The sequence below is a fragment of the Dreissena polymorpha genome, chromosome 9 (genome assembly GCF_020536995.1).
Source record: "Dreissena polymorpha isolate Duluth1 chromosome 9, UMN_Dpol_1.0, whole genome shotgun sequence".
Lineage (NCBI taxonomy): Eukaryota > Metazoa > Mollusca > Bivalvia > Myida > Dreissenidae > Dreissena > Dreissena polymorpha.
In genome coordinates this window covers 71,837,061-71,855,248 of record NC_068363.1, presented here as the reverse complement: position 1 = coordinate 71,855,248, position 18,188 = coordinate 71,837,061, and the positions used below count along the sequence as shown (strand labels likewise).

Genomic DNA, 18,188 nt, shown 5'->3' with positions numbered 1-18,188 from the left:
TTCACAATATGGATTAGTTATTTACACTTATCGGGAGCAAGCTGATGTTAATGCTTCTCCCCCACAAGAAAAATCAAGACTGACTAGAAAATCAACAAAACGTTCGAAGTTTGGCCGAAAACTGGCCGAAATGTGATCGAAAACTGGCCGAAAATTGGCCGCGGCCATAAATCGGCCACCGGCCAAGAAACGGCCTCAGACCGGCCTTAAATCGGCCAAAAAAACGGCCATAGATACAAAATGGCGGAGAATCGAACGCTGACTTCGTCACATAGTTTCACAACATGGATATTACGCTGAATACTTAAATTACCTAAGTGTAACGAAAGGATAAAACACTTAATACACAAATAACATACACATATGTGCTAAATTATATTGCAAGTTCAATGCACGGATATTGACATCAGTCTACTGAGTTATAATACACGTAAACAGAAGGGAGACAATTCTCGCTAATGAAATAAATCGTTAAGAGTGGAAACGGATTAAAGTGTTGCTCTGCATATTTTACGAGAAACTTGGACCAAGATGACAAGCAACAATGCCTTGTGTGTGCTTGTAGGTTATTGTCTGATAGTTTTCTTGGTCCAATACGACTATGGAAAAACATCAAACCGTCACAGAGGTAAGGTACTTCATCACCCCCTCGACAAGTCATGGCAACTCCGTTTGCCATTTAGCTACTCGCGCATATCCTAAGATTATATGAAGAAACGAAATAAAGTTCAAAACTGGAACAAAGGAATTCTGAAATGCTGTCCATAATCCATCATTCGATGCCTATCCATTAAGTGCCCACTTTATGGCCGGACACCAAACGGACTCGTCACGTTATGATCCTCCACCGTGACGAGCGGTTTACCCGTACGGTGCTTAGTGGAACGCGAAACCGCGTACGGGCCTACTCCTGTAGGCGAATTTCAGCGATGTTTTCTACGAACATCTCGCAAACACTCATGGAATAACGATTATGAACAGTTACAATAAGCAAACGTTTGTCCACAAAGTAAGAAAAGGTACATGTCCAAAGCTTCTGCATAGCTACCACGAGCAACTCCGGTAAAGCGCTCACATAAACCATTATGGTTTAAATTTACAACGGTATCTTAGTCGTTCAGGTCCATTCCTGCACATCCGCATTACGAAATTCACCGTAGACACTTCAGATGTCGTAATGAATGGGTCATTGAATGTTTTCTTTAGTTTGCCCCTTACAGCTAATCCACTTGATTCATCGATCAGCCATTGAGCAACATACGTCTGGCAATCGTAGCAGGATGCTAGTGGATCACGCAAATGAAAGCATCGCCGTACACTTTTTACTTCAGCATGACCGAGATGTCCCTTAGCCTTTTCATGCGCTCTCTGCACGCCGTTCTTAACAATTTTCTCAATATTTGCTTCTGCCCATGATTGTTTCTGCCGACGATCGAATTCCGTCTTCCTTTGAAACGCTTGCTCATGATTGACAGCGATCCATTTAACATGCTCAGTGTCAGCACAGGATCTCTTCACCAATGGCGATGAAGTCGTCAAACCTTCCACGTTTTGCTGGCTACTAACATGATTGCCTTCGCAATAAGCTTCTTCAACAAACCTAATGCATACGGACATGTTGTTGTTTTCAGGCACTTCCGGTACTACATTACCTGTTTTCCGGCACAGTCCGTGTTTAACAAATTCGTTGAGACAACCGTCATTTACGTTTAGGCTCTTTGGTGAGGAGATCAATCGCACGTTACTGATGCTTTCGCTCAGACCCCCAACATCGACCCTTCTGACCGACGATACTTCAACAAAATCATCGTTGCCGCCAACTTCTTGACCATCCAGAACAATCACACACTGATTATTCAAAATTTCAGCAGACCCCGCGGCGCCCTTCGTAAGGACATCATACCCGAGAAGAACCTCGTCATCAATCTCCGCAACGATCGCCTCGCGTCGAACCGACACCTCGCCAAGCCTAAGCTCGAACAGGCCCTTGCCTATTTCCTTAATAGGTACCCCACTGGCCCCCCTCAAGCTTGTGTTTCCGCTCAGCACCGGCTTACTACCTTCCGGTATCCTTTGGTACACTTTCTTTGAGATGATGGTTCTCGATGCCCCCGTATCTGTTGTGAATATGACCGGCACCTCGTTAATCGACCCCTTCACAAACAGACCGTCACCGAGGCTACGCAGCTTCTCCTCGGCGCCCTTGCTTCCCGGTACCCTTCTGGCGTCTTGTCTGGTTTCTCGTTGGCCTACCTCGCTACTCTCCTCTACTGGGACCTCCCTCTGGCCGCAAGGACTGGTCCACTCCCGTTTAAATGGTCTTCTTTTGGCTCTTTTCCGGTCGACGGATCTACTTCCGGTTTGCCGTGCTTTTTCGGACATTCACGAGCAAAGTGCCCCTTCTCGTGGCAGTAGAAACACTCCACGTCCCTCTTTCCTTTAAAGCTACGAGATCGGGCCGCTTCCGCCTCTAGCTTCTCCACTCTAGCTAACAAGGACTTCACGGTGTCCACATCGTCCACGTTCTTTACTACCGGTCTGGTGAAGCTTGTTTTCCGCTTCTGGCGAGTTTCATCTGGGCATCGTCTAAGGTAATCTCCCTCCTCTTCAGCGTCCGAATCATCATCGATGGCTCTCCGCACACCTCCACGGCTTTCCCGCGCATCCCTCTGAATATTTCGGATTTGAATGAGTGTCACCGCATAAGACAACGCCTCATCTATAGTCCGTGGCTCCTTATTAAACTCGACTTCGAATCGAATCTCCTCGTCGTACAGACCGTCCAAAAACCGTCGAACAAGATCTTCATTTCGCGTTCTTCCGTCGCGCCCACTGTGCGCTCTATCGTAAAGTCTCTTTAATTCCTGGGCGAACTCTTCCAGGGTTTCGCCATGTCGCTGCGAACGGCGGCTAAATTTTGCCGCAAACGACCGTGGAGTTTCGATTATCTTGAACCTACTATCGATCTCGCGTAGCAGTTCGTAATAACTGTCGAGAACATGTGGTTGCAATTGGGAGAAAACAAATTGCGCTGCCGCCCCCTCCAGCCTCGGCAACAATTGGTCTAACCTTTCGTCTACTCCCCAACCATACCGATTGGCGATTGTCTCAAACTGCGCAATCCACGTTTGCCATTCCTCTTTACCGGTATAATGGGCCATGCGCACGGCTGGCAGTCTACGATAATCTCGATCCTGGACATGTGTTGGTCGCCTATATTGTCCATGCGCGTTACCATGGTCGCCGGGGGACAATACCCGACCACGTTGGTCTTGCTGGCCTTGATACGCGGGATTGCCAAATATATCAAACCGGTATGCTTGATGTGCATCGGGACCGTTATCTCCTTGTCCTTTCCGACTGGCTGGAGACACGTTTTGCCGAAAACCGTAACGCTCCCGTACGTTTTCGATAGCAGGCTCTCGCCTGTGTACCGACTGCGCGTCCTGAACGCCCTCATTGAGAAACGGTCGCACCATTGCGCCATTATTTGCGTCTGCTGGTCGAGATTCGCAACACTCGCCGTGGTTTCCGGTATGACGACGCACGTCGTCATTCGCCTGGCAGTTTGCTTCCGTCGGCGTTTTGTGCGTCGTTCCTTTCAGGTCTCTTATGTCACGAGCTATGGCCTTCAGCGCCTCGTTCATGCTCAGCAATTGGCGATCTAAATTACGATTGTCTGAACCGGATACTCGACCCTCCGGACCCGCGACATCATCCCTACTCCCACAAGATTCTCCGCTCGACCGTTCACAATCATCGTCATCAATGCCGCTTCCGTTACGCTCACCGAAATATATCTCTCCCTCACTGTCAACTGGTCTAGGTTCTGCCATTTTATGAGCGTATTATTTATTCACGCGAATATATAAAATAATTTCTATCAATAAACGCGAGCGTAGAGCTAATGTTAATTCTTCATGTGAAAATGTTAGTAATTGCGGTAACCAGCTATTATTGTTCCGTATATTTAGATTAGCCGATGAACATGTGTAAAAGTATTTATTTAATTTAAAATTTCAACTCGCGGTAAATCGCTGTCATCATTTGCTTTAATATTTAATAATCTATGTCGCTCATTTTACTAAGGTGTGCATGCGTACTTGTTATTGTTAATGAGTGAACAGATTTTTTATTCCTAAGTAATGTTTACGGCGTTATGAGTTCGCATCACAGGATTAGTTAAATAATAAAACTAATCCCACCGCTCGTCCACCAGAAATTGTTGGGGCCTAGCTCTAAATATTGGTAGCGTATTAAAGTTAGGCAACAATGAGTTTATATCAAAATAAACAATGTCTCCAAGTAACTCATTTTATTCCACCACCGTTAAAATGCACATAGTTTAGAATAACCTCAGCATTCGCGTCACAAGTGATGACGTATACAAAGCTTACACAGTTGTACGTATTCAAATGTACATGTAGTTAAAATACTTCGTCAGGAATAAATACTCTAAAGTTCCGTGATAAGTTGACAAATATTCTGTAAAAAGTCACAATAATGGAAATATGTTCACGTAAAAGTGTTTTCTTTACTAATTGTTCGGATTAATTCACAATATGGATTAGTTATTTACACTTATCGGGAGCAAGCTGATGTTAATGCTTCTCCCCCACAAGAAAAATCAAGACTGACTAGAAAATCAACAAAACGTTCGAAGTTTGGCCGAAATGTGGCCGAAAACTGGCCGAAATGTGATCGAAAACTGGCCGAAAATTGGCCGCGGCCATAAATCGGCCACCGGCCAAGAAACGGCCTCAGACCGGCCTTAAATCGGCCAAAAAACGGCCATAGATACAAAATGGCGGAGAATCGAACGCTGACTTCGTCACATAGTTTCACAACATGGATATTACGCTGAATACTTAAATTACCTAAGTGTAACGAAAGGATAAAACACTTAATACACAAATAACATACACATATGTGCTAAATTATATTGCAAGTTCAATGCACGGATATTGACATCAGTCTACTGAGTTATAATACACGTAAACAGAAGGGAGACAATTCTCGCTAATGAAATAAATCGTTAAGAGTGGAAACGGATTAAAGTGTTGCTCTGCATATTTTACGAGAAACTTGGACCAAGATGACAAGCAACAATGCCTTGTGTGTGCTTGTAGGTTATTGTCTGATAGTTTTCTTGGTCCAATACGACTATGGAAAAACATCAAACCGTCACAGAGGTAAGGTACTTCTGTAACAGGTTTACCTGTTAACCCAGGTTAAAGTACACTAGTAGTGTAATAAAACATAAAACAAATGCCATTATACGCAGTTTATTTGGAAGTACAATACTAAACACTAGAATACACACCAACAGACTAAATGTTTTAACTGACTGATTGGATAATAGAACCGAATAGATATTAAAATACACTAATATACCAGGATGGTTTCAACAGACTCTTTATAATAATAAACTAAATAAATATTTAGAATTTAAGCCACTAAAAATAAAATAGTTCCTACTGACTTTTCTCGTTAACGTAGGCAGGAGCTGCCTTCAGTGTTGGTGAGAAAAAGCAAAATAACATAGCAATCACAGGCTTATATACCATTGCCCATTAGAGGCCCTGTCTCAACTTGACACATAAAGTTACAATAAATAAATGTTTTACACACTAGATTAAACATAAACAGAAGTAATTGTATGGGCCTCCCATTTATATAACTAAAAACACCATGAAATCCATGAGAAATAAATGGTCACGAAATTAAGTAGACTAGCAAAGACTGGTTACAAGATGACATTTACAAAAGAATAAGTAAAATTAGACTGGAGACTTAATTACAAAATAGACTTCGTTATGTGAAATAGTCATTCCTGCTACATTCCCCTCCCCTTAAAACCTAAATTATAAATGTTAATTTAATTTAGTTTAAAAAAAAATCAGCAGGAATGATACACATGACATTTTAAAGACCTGAAATAAAACCAGTGAAATCGAAATCGTTTCAATATAGAAACATGCATAACGCTGCAATTAAATATAGAAAACAACATGTTCAACAGTGGTATTAGAATGCCAATAGTAGCACAAAAACAAAACTGCAACACAAAACAAAATCAACTTTTAAATTTTTTAAAGACCACACGATTGTCTTTTGATAACTCAAAGGTCTCATCCCTACAGTCAGCACGTTCTGTAGTCAAGGACACACTGGCCTCTTCTACGTCTCTGGCACGTTGCAGTCTGAGTCGTTGTCTGTGGTCCACCATGTATGGAGGGGTCCCCTTTGGATCGATGTACGCCTTGTTTGGTACTTCCCTCTGGATTGGCGTGGCCAGCAAGTGGTGAATTTTTCGTTGGTGTGCCACCAAATCTGGTTTTCGCCCAAACTTCTTATTGCAAGAGGGGCAGAACAAGAGTGTAAAGGTGTTCTCATGTTTGGCACACCAATGCCGTTTGTAGCTTTGGAAGCTGCTGTACTGATGACCCCCACACACGTTGCACGCTGTTGGCTGGGTAGGCCAACAAGGCCTTTCGAGGGTCTCAAATGCAGCAAGCTCTTGGCTTATGCCATCAAGAATCTCCAGAGATGCCATTATAAACTGAAAATATATGCAGGATAAACATAAAATATTATCAATAATAAATAAAAATGTTTTTATTTATTTTAGGCACAACCAAATGTGATCTTCTGGTAGATTAAATTAATTATCGTATTGAATGTTATCTAAACTAACAATAGTATTCTGGTCCGAGAAAATGTAGATATCCAGAATTATCTCCATAGTAGGTAATTAAATTATATAATTCCTAGGCAATCAAGTCAAATATATATACTAGATTGAACTTGTGATCAACCAAGGACAAACAAAAAATATTTATGATGACATCTCCTCGCACTAATGTTTACCCAGAAAACATTCAATACTATAATAGTTTATTTAATCAATCAAATTCATTTAGTTAAAAATTAACGGTTTAGGAATATATGTATTCCTTTTTATTGCAGTTAACGTATCTTAAATCATGTTTTATTGAATTAAGTGAAAATAAAATAAGTTTCCCGGTCTGGATGCGCATAAGTTTCCAGGATAACTCCCATCGTAGGTAATTACAACATATTTGCAATTCCTAGGCATTTTATATATGGAATACTATCTGTACGTAACAAATCACACTGAACTGATTTTCTACCGCAAAAACAGACTCCATAGAAATATGATGGCATCCGTACTTATCCATGAACACTAAAATTCAGCAAAACCTGATCATATTTTTATCAAATTAAATTAGTATCTGATGTTATGTTTAAATCCAGCAATATATAACTAATGAGGCTTTATAGGGTTACTTTTAGACACAATTTTTTGACATTTCCTGCTTAATGATGTTCTATTATTATTTAACTTTAAACATACATATAATGGCGTTATGTAATTTTTATAATAAACAAAAATTTGCATTTAAGAGGAGTTCTACCCCTATGCATGCAACATGCAGCCAAAGTATTTCTATACCCCCCTAAGGCCGGGGGCCAATTAAACATACAATTATTTTTAATAAACAATAATTATTAGACAATTATCCATTATAATGATAATATTAATTTAAATATCATCATAATTAAATGAACATCAAACATGAATAACAATAAAGCATTTCAATTATGTTTACAATAGCAGACCACTCAAATGAGGTGTTCATTATAAAAACATTAAATCATACACCTTCTACTTGACACCATTTATACGTGGTGGAAATTTGAAACATCATCAATACATTATTTACACTAACCGAACTACCCTATGTGATCATAAATTTATAAATCACTAGGATCGAATTAAATTGAAACATCATCAATATAATATTTGCACTATTCGAACTATCGAACTTCGAACCATGTGATCATAAAATTACAAATCACTAGGATCGAATACAATTGAAACATCATCAATATAATATTTACACTAACCGAACTACCCTATGTGATCATAATTTTTACAAATCACTAGGATGGAATACAATTGAAACGTGATCAATATAATATTTACACTAACCGAACTACACTATGCGATCATAAAATTACAAATCACTTGGATCGAAAATCTGCTTTGGTTTGACCGTGCGTCCACTTCGTGTACGGTATTGTTGACCGTTTGATACGGGATCTGGCAATGTTTCACATGCAGCACAATCTAGAAAATTTGCAGTTTCTGTATCTGTTTCACCTACGAATTCAATATTTTGTGAAACTGACGTATCACCTACACATAACATTTGAGAATGACATTGTTTTAAATGGTCTACGTGTACAACTAAAATTTTGTTAGAACTTTGATGCACAATTTTATAGGTTACAGTTGTAACCTTTTTCAGCACCTTATATGGTCCTATCCAGGCCAGACCCAACTTTTGATTTGCTGTAGGAGGATACCATCGCCAAACCAACTCACCCTCACTAAATGTTCTAGGTTTTAAGCCTTTAGAATACGCTTTCTTTTGCCTGGACGCAGCTATTTTTAATTGAGCGCTAACCTGCTTAAAAGAAATTGCCATAGACATTTTTAACCATTCAACATACTCTGCAGGACATAAATACTCTATTTGTCCAGGGGTTTTTCCTAACATAACGTCTACAGGGAGTGTTATTTCCCTTCCAAACATAAGTAAATTAGGACTACATTTTGTACTTTCATGACACGATGCTCTGTAAGCCATCATAATAAATGGTAAATGGTCATCCCAATCATCTCTGTTATCGTTCACATACATGGCCAGCATTGCTTGTATTGTGCGATTATGCCTCTCCACTAAACCATCTGAACGGGGATTGTAAGGAACAGTTCTAGTTTTTTGTATTCCTAAAAGGAGGCACATGTGCTGAAAAAGACGGGATTCAAATTCGGGACCTTGATCTGAATGTATAATTGTGGGAACGCCATATCTGCAAATGAACTGAGTAACAAGTGTGTCTGCAACAGTAAGTGCTGTATGATCTTTGAGAGCGAACGCTTCTGTAAATTTTGTGTAATAATCTGAGATCACTAGAACATACTGATTATCATTACTTGTTATTGGTAATGGTCCTAAAATGTCCAATGCTATGCGATCAAGAGGTTGATACGAGATATCTTGCTTTAGTTCTGATTTGCCACGACCTGGACCAGGTTTCCTGCGTGAACACATTTCACATGAACTAACCCATCGTCTTATATCACTACAGTAGTTTGGCCAATAGAATCGTCTCTTAATAGAAGCTATTGTTTTGTCTCTACCTAAGTGTCCAGCCAATCTGCTTTCATGCAACTGTTGAAAAATGTCAGACCTTAAGGTTGATGGAAGTACAAGTCTTAAGCCGTTTTCACCTGTTCTCCATAACAAATTGTCCTTGACAGTCAGGGTTTCCCATAAACTCCACAAGATTCTTACATTTTGACTATGTTCATTGACAACAGACTTTGATGGTTTATCACAAGAAACGGACTTGAACTGTAATAGAGTTTTAATGTCAGAATCACTACTTTGCATCTCCTCTAACTGTTCTTGTGACCACTTGTCAATCCAGTTGGAACACAACACAGTACTTATGTCTACTTCATTCTGCTTGGCAATTGTGCATACTATTATCAGAAGACTGAATCGAAGAACATTGAACATCATCCGTACGTGCCTTTCCACTGAGTGCTTCAGGCATCAGTATGCCTTTTTGACTACTGGAATGACAAGGATTTAAAGCATGAAGTTCTAGACCCTCATCAATACACTCATCTGGGCAAAATGGAATATTAACGCTATATTTTGGAGCTAATGTTCCAGGCAAAGTGTTGCCTTTTGAACTTAAATCATGACAATCAGTACAATTTTCACATTTACAGCGACGGTTTCTCAAAGGATGTCTCGACATTGTATCAGCATTGCCATGCAAACAACCTTTCCTATATTCAACTGTAAAGTCGTAGGTGTCTAACACGGTTAACCATCGAGCGAGCATGCCCTCTGGTTCTTTAAAGTTTTGTAACCATGTAAGTGAAGCATGATCCGTGCGAACAAGAAACTTCCTTCCCCACAAGTAATGCCTAAATTGTTTAACAAAGGTTACAACAGCTAGAAGCTCAATCATGGTAGTGCAATACTTCTGTTGGGACTTATTAAGTGACCTACTGGCATATGCTATCACTCTTTCATCACCATCCTGGACTTGAGAAAGAACTGCACCAATTCCTGTTTGTGACCCATCTGTGTCAAGTATGAACATCCCAGTGTTTTGTGGAAAGCCTAAAATTGGAGGGGATATCAGCTTTTCCTTAAGCTGTTCAAAGCTGGATTGGCATTTTTGAGACCAAAAGAACCGTTTTCTTTTCTGAGTTAATTCCGTCAATGGAAAAGCCTTCTGTGCACAATCGGGAATAAATTTTCTGTAGTAATTCAAAAGACCTAGGAAGCTTTTAATTTCAGTCTTATTTTGGGGCACAGGCCATGATTGAACTGCCTCGATTTTTGATGGGTTACACGAAATTCCTTCTTCTGAAACAATGTGACCTAGATATTCAACTTGTTTTTTGAACAAATGACATTTCGTTGGTTTGAGAGATAACTTTGCAGCACGGAATCTAGAGAAAACCTCAGATAAATTGGCAAACGCTGTTTCAAAGGTACTTCCAAACACAATGATATCATCCAGATAGCAAAGACACTGTTTCCATTGCATGCCACGCAGAACTAATTCTACCAACCGCTCAAATGTTGCGGGTCCGTTACATAGGCCAAATGGCATGACCTTGAACTGATATAACCCACAATGTGAGGTAAATGCGGTCATATGCTTATGTTTATCGGCCATCTTAACCTGCCAATATCCACTAGTCAGATCTAATGTACAGAAGTATTTCGCACCTGCAAGAGTATCAAGGGCATCATTTATTTTAGGTAAAGGATATGCATCTTTCCTCGTTAATGCGTTTAGTTTGCGATAGTCAATGCAAAATCGGACAGTATTATCTGTTTTCTTTACTAAAACAATTGGTGCCGCCCAAGCACTGGAACTCGGTTCAATGATTTCATTATCAAGCATCTTTTGAATTTCAGTTTCAACAATACCTTTCTGAGCCAGAGGAACGCGTCTTGGGGGAATTTTGACTGGTTTTGCGTTTCCAACCTCAATTGTATGCTCTACTAGGTCTGTCTGCGAGACCTTTCCAGAGTTGTCGTCAAATATGTCACTATACTCATTCAGGAGACTTTTAAGCTTATTTTGTTGTTCAGTATCAAGAGCTTGGCAAGCATCATCAAATAATGGCTGAATATGAGTAGGCAGGGTTATTGAGTCTTTAATTGTATGATCGTGTTCATTTATCTCATTCACTGACACAATTGGCTGTAAGCTGGCAACTGTCAAATTTCGGTCCATTTTTATACTTCTATTAGTCAAGTTTATAAAAGTAACTGGAATTTCGGCGCGGTTAACATCAATAACCGTTTTTGCCATAATTAAGCCTCGTTTTTGTACTAGTTTGTATGGTTCAACTATACCTTGTTGCTCAAGAAATAACCCATCTATATTTGCCCTGATTGTCATTTCTGAGTCAGCGGGGATTGAACATGTATTTACTAGCCGAATTCGTGCTATTTTTGAGCTTTCATGTCTAATTAGTTTGATTTTGTGCTTACCAATTTTCATTAAAGCTTTGCCAAACTTTAACTGAACGTCAAACTCTTCCAAGAAATCATTACCTAAGATAGCTGTTACCTCATTAATATCGGCTACTATGAAATCATATGTTATGGTCTCATTATCCAATTCAAAACTAATTGTTATCTCACCATGAACTACAATAGTACTACCATTGGCAGCGGATAAGGTTTGGCTATTTTTTTTCAAACTATTGAGATCAATGTCACATTTTCTAACAAATTCAGTAGACAGAATGCTAACTGCAGAACCGGAATCTATTAACGCTTGGCATGTGTAACCCAATATAATCAATTTTGCAAGTAAGCATGACCTTTTGATTGAGTTAATCACAATGTTGTGTTGCCCTGGATGTGAACAGACTGATTGATCGGGCGCAACATCAGTCTTAGCTAGTTTTCCTTATCTCTATTTGGAGAATTAGGGGCAATATGTCCCTTTTCATGACATTTGAAGCATTCCCTATCAGACATGTTAGTGCGTTCACGGCTATCTCTATTTGGACAATTAGGGGCAATATGTCCCTTTTCATGACATTTGAAGCATTCCCTATCAGACATGTTAGTGCGTTCACGACTATTTGACCTACTTCTAACTTTCAAGGTGTGAGTGAGATTTTTCAATAAATCTGCGATGTCATTCAGTGTCACTTCTTGTTGGTTCTGCTTTATTTGATTACAAGTCTCATTTTCATAATCAACCGTGGTTTTCGCATTATTCCTTGTGAACCCTCAAACGCTTCAAATTCTGTTGCTAGGGCAATAGCAGCATCTATTGTACTAGGATGTCTGTATTGTACATGACTTCGCAGTTCTGGTCTAGTGAGACCATGCACAAATTGATCGATTACATACATCTCCCTAGCATTGGATTGAACATTCGGATAAGCCTTCGTACTCAATTTTTGAAGAGCATAACCAAATTCTGCTGCTGATTCAGACCTAGTTTGTCTCCTATTTCGAAATTCGCACCTAAATGCCGTTTCTCTTTCAACTGGATTGAACCTTCTATTCAAAACTTGAACAATATAATCATAGTTGTCCAAATATATGGGATTTAACTCACTGAGTAACCGTTGTGCATTACCCTTTAAACTCATTACTAGTTGCTGGGCTTTTTCAATGTTTGACCAATTGTTCCAACGGGCTACATTCTCAAATTGAACAAAATAGTCTTGCCAATCTGTGGATTGTCCATCAAATTTTTCGGGTTCTTTAGCTTTTCGCATGCTATGTGGTGTTTGCTTTGACATGCGGTCTTGATCTTGCGTGCTGTGGTTTTGGCGTAAAGACATATTTTGAGGATGTGCGATAGGTGTTGATTCATATGCATGATTGTTCAGCATAGCTGTATAAGTTGGACCACAGTCACTCATAGTAGGATTTATAATACTGTATTGAGTTTGTGGCCTATGGTCAATGGCTGTGTCCATGCGTAAGCTATGTGCATTCCTGGGCTGTAAAGTTTCAAATGTCATATTATCAGGCACTGTGTTGCTTTGCATGAGAGGTGTTTGCCCACTGTGGTGTGTGTGATACATTGGGTGAAGTTGTGTTTCCGCGTGTGGCATATGGTCAATGTCTGTGTCCATGCGTAAGCTATGTGCGTTCCTGGGCTGTAAAGTTCCAAATGTCATATTATCAGGGACTGTGTTGCTTTGCATGAGAGTTGTTTGCCCACTTTTATGTGTGTGATACATTGGGTGAAGTTGTGTTTCCGCATGTGGGCTGTATGTGTTTGTGTACATTGCATGCGATTGTCTACTGCGTTGTGTGTGAGACATTGGATGCATATGTGTACTAATCTGAGGGTTGTTTGTATTGTTATGCATCATGTTTATGTGTGCATCAGAGCTTTGCTCATATGTGTGTGTAATCGGTGTGCTTTGATATGTGGTGGACACAGGTGTTTGTTGGTAAGTGATTGACACAGGTGTTTGTTGGTAATTGTCCGACACAGATATTTGTTGGTATTTGTTTGACGCTAGTGTTTGCCTAGTCATTCTTGGCATTGACGACGTAGCAGCCATTGTGTGTGGGAGTTTCTTGAATGAACACTGTGATATGTTATCATCATTCGTTGACGCTTTTGGCTGTGAATGCCCAGAGAATTTAACTTCCCTTGTTTCTCCCAAAGGGATCCACCATGACATAGAGTCACTCATTGTCATTCACTTTGTGTAATAGGAAGGTAAGACTTCCTTTTATTGCTATTAATCAAAAGTAAAATTCACTAAGAGTGAATGAATTTAATAATTATAGACTTGTATAGCTATGTCTATTTACTAGTTTGAAACGGTGCTCCCAATAATGTATACACTCACTGTTACTAATCAATTAACCAGTGTTGTTTTTGTATTAACAAAAGCTTCTACAACTTATGATACGCTTCAATAATCAATGAACCAGTGTTGTTTTTGTATTCACAAAAGATCTGCAACTGATGATACACTTCAATTGTGTGTCTATTACACAGAACACGACTGTCAGTGCATATATGAATGCACTAACTTGTCTGTGGCGTGTACATATATGTAAACCTACATGTACCTCCAATTAAACACAAAGTTTTATGACAATATAGTTTATTTGTTTTAGAACGGACGAGCCCCCAAAATGTAACAGGTTTACCTGTTAACCCAGGTTAAAGTACACTAGTAGTGTAATAAAACATAAAACAAATGCCATTATACGCAGTTTATTTGGAAGTACAATACTAAACACTAGAATACACACCAACAGACTAAATGTTTTAACTGACTGATTGGATAATAGAACCGAATAGATATTAAAATACACTAATATACCAGGATGGTTTCAACAGACTCTTTATAATAATAAACTAAATAAATATTTAGAATTTAAGCCACTAAAAATAAAATAGTTCCTACTGACTTTTCTCGTTAACGTAGGCAGGAGCTGCCTTCAGTGTTGGTGAGAAAAAGCAAAATAACATAGCAATCACAGGCTTATATACCATTGCCCATTAGAGGCCCTGTCTCAACTTGACACATAAAGTTACAACCAGTGTTGTTTTTGTATTAACAAAAGCTTCTACAACTTATGATACGCTTCAATAATCAATGAACCAGTGTTGTTTTTGTATTCACAAAAGATCTGCAACTGATGATACACTTCAATTGTGTGTCTATTACACAGAACACGACTGTCAGTGCATATATGAATGCACTAACTTGTCTGTGGCGTGTACATATATGTAAACCTACATGTACCTCCAATTAAACACAAAGTTTTATGACAATATAGTTTATTTGTTTTAGAACGGACGAGCCCCCAAAATGTAACAGGTTTACCTGTAAACCCAGGTTAAAGTACACTAGTAGTGTAATAAAACATAAAACAAATGCCATTATACGCAGTTTATTTGGAAGTACAATACTAAACACTAGAATACACACCAACAGACTAAATGTTTTAACTGACTGATTGGATAATAGAACCGAATAGATATTAAAATACACTAATATACCAGGATGGTTTCAACAGACTCTTTATAATAATAAACTAAATAAATATTTAGAATTTAAGCCACTAAAAATAAAATAGTTCCTACTGACTTTTCTCGTTAACGTAGGCAGGAGCTGCCTTCAGTGTTGGTGAGAAAAAGCAAAATAACATAGCAATCACAGGCTTATATACCATTGCCCATTAGAGGCCCTGTCTCAACTTGACACATAAAGTTACAATAAATAAATGTTTTACACACTAGATTAAACATAAACAGAAGTAATTGTATGGGCCTCCCATTTATATAACTAAAAACACCATGAAATCCATGAGAAATAAATGGTCACGAAATTAAGTAGACTAGCAAAGACTGGTTACAAGATGACATTTACAAAAGAATAAGTAAAATTAGACTGGAGACTTAATTACAAAATAGACTTCGTTATGTGAAATAGTCATTCCTGCTACACTTCAGTATTATGTCAATCCGTCCTCAAGACAGTACACAGTCAACTAGAATGCCCCTTTTCTTCATGCACCAACGTTTATGCTTTGTTCGACAGTAGAGCACCAACACCACTAATACTTGTATATTTAAACAGTTTTGACGTATGGCCATTCTCAATATTCACATGGGCCTTTATACTATGGGGACTTTGAATAACACAAATGCTCTTTTCTTAGATTAAACTGAATAGGCCGTTTCTTCAAGTATGTTTTCACCAGTAACTACAACTACTTTTATTAATGACCATTCCCCATCCATCCATATCACTCCAATTCTATACATATTAATAAGTATGTGTTTTAACAAACATGAAATCCTTTTAATGGAAAAATGCATTGTGTAAAGGTTTATAATTCTACGTATTTCTAATAAATATACCGCTTGTGGAGATGTTTCAAATGATTATGAAATCTTTATACATGTAATGGTGAAATGCACTGTGTTAAGGTATATAATTATACGTATTTGTTATTAATAAGCCGTCTATACCCTCCTTAACATACATGGTTGACATAGTTAAAAGATAACGAAACTGATTTTATTGGAATCATTTGTTCTCCTATTACATATTAAACATGTTGTAATGTAGACAAATGGTCTCAGGGTTTCAATTAGTATCAAAGATTTGACGCGAATACAGTGATATGTAGTATATGTTACTAAATTCTCATTAACATATTGACATATTTAAAGTATCCAAAGATTGTAGACAAGAGCACTACGAGAAGGTCTAGCTTCCGATTGTACAAGAAGAAGAGAAAGTTTATCAACATTTCGAGGTTAATGGCAAGTGACCATTGCTCAACAATTACACACACGACCAAAGCATAACACAAAAAAACTAGGTCCCTGTCTTTGAAAAGTGTATGTACAGCATTGTTGGTTTAAGCCGATTTTAAGGTGCTCATACGTCATCCATGGACCTAATGTATTCGCAAGCCATAATCAAAAGCAACAAAATATTAACTCTGTGATGGCTATACGACATGAAACGGAACATATATCAAGTATAAATTGTCTTTTTAAAATTATTTTTCAAACTCAGATGCATACATGTTAAACATTCAGATCGTCCGAATGCGCTTCAAGGGAAAACGTCATGTTGGATGTAAAACGCTACATTGTTGCAGACATTTGATTTTATCGATACGAATAGAAATACTACATGCAAAAATAAAGGTTTGTCCTACAATGATGTAAAGACATCGTATCTTCCTGTTAACAACTAACACACACTATTGTAATGAACGTGATAAAGACTCTAAACAGTGTTTCACACAAAAGCATATGTATTGAAAAATGACTACAATAAACATAGACGGTTTGTGCTGATGATTTAGCAAACACAATATCACTAATGTATTTGCTGAAATTAATTTCATTTTCTCTTTTGGAGTCTCAAAAGAAAAGTGGTGGTGGGGCCGTCTACCTCCACAACAAGCAGCAGGGTTCGCACAGGGCTTGAAAAGTGCTTGAAAACGAGTCCTAGGCTTGAAAAGCTCTTGAACAAAGGTTGGTCTTAAAAAAGTGCTTAAAAAGTGCTTAGTTCATGTAAAAAAGCCTTGAAATTGTTTATTTCTGCTCAAAATTACTTTTATCATGGCTTTAATTATAAACTTAAATCGTTCTTATGGGAAATATTACGAAAATGTATCATAGATTCCTTCGCGCAAAAAGTTGAGTACGAAATGTTATGTGTACATGTCACAGATTATGTGTGCTACATCAGAGGTTCTCCATTGTGATCAATTTTTGCGAGTGAAAACGCAGCAATGGGGAAGTGTCGTTTCAAACCAGGGTGGTTAACTGAATATTCCTGGGTACAGAAAACAAATGACATTCGAAAAGCACATTGTTGGGTCTGTATGAAGACCATTGATGTCGGGGGTATGGGGGAAAGCGCTTTGAAAAGCCACAAGAAAGTGAAAACCCTCAAAGAAAACATGAAATTGAGAAGCAAACAGGGTTCCTGCAATGTGTTTTTTGTTAAACAGGAAGGTACTATTGTTAAAACTGTTAAATCTAAAACAGACATAAAAAACAACAGCCCATCTGTGTCGAACCAGGAAGGCACAGCCACATGCAGAGAGTGTGCAGATAGAAGATTCAAATTCCAGGACCTTCGCAACTTTCAGCTGTAGTATCAAACTCGCAGACATCCATAGACAAATTCGTTTAATAAAAATGATATGTTGAACGCGAAAGTATTGTGGGTATTTATACCGTTTGCACACAACCATCCTTTAATTCCAATAAAAACATTGCAAAGTTTTTTCAAGTTGTGTTCCATGACAGTACCATAGCAAAGCATAATTATGTGGCTGTTTTGGGGCTAGCTGAACATTTCAAAACTGTACTTTATAGTTCTATAACTTAAATAGTGGACAGTACTCAGTGTCTCAGTACTCAGTGTCTTTTGATGAAAGTTTAAACAAGAAAGACCAATCCAAGCAAATGGAAAAGGCATTTTTTTAAAGGAAACTAACGTACAGTTTATGGACTTGAAAATGAATATTTGGTCTTGGAAAGTCCTTGAAAAGTGCTTGAATTTAGGTTTGAGATTT

The 18,188-nt window shown here is 38.5% G+C and overlaps 1 long non-coding RNA gene across 1 annotated transcript; it reads right to left on the bottom strand.

Moving 5' to 3' along the window:
- Positions 1 to 5,269: 5,269 nt before the first annotated feature.
- LOC127846419 (uncharacterized) lies at positions 5,270 to 15,582 on the bottom strand. The gene is made up of 2 exons (XR_008033504.1): positions 15,426 to 15,582; positions 5,270 to 5,680 (listed from the first exon to the last, which is right to left on the bottom strand). It is a non-coding gene; the product is annotated as an uncharacterized LOC127846419 (long non-coding RNA).
- Positions 15,583 to 18,188: the final 2,606 nt, after the last annotated feature.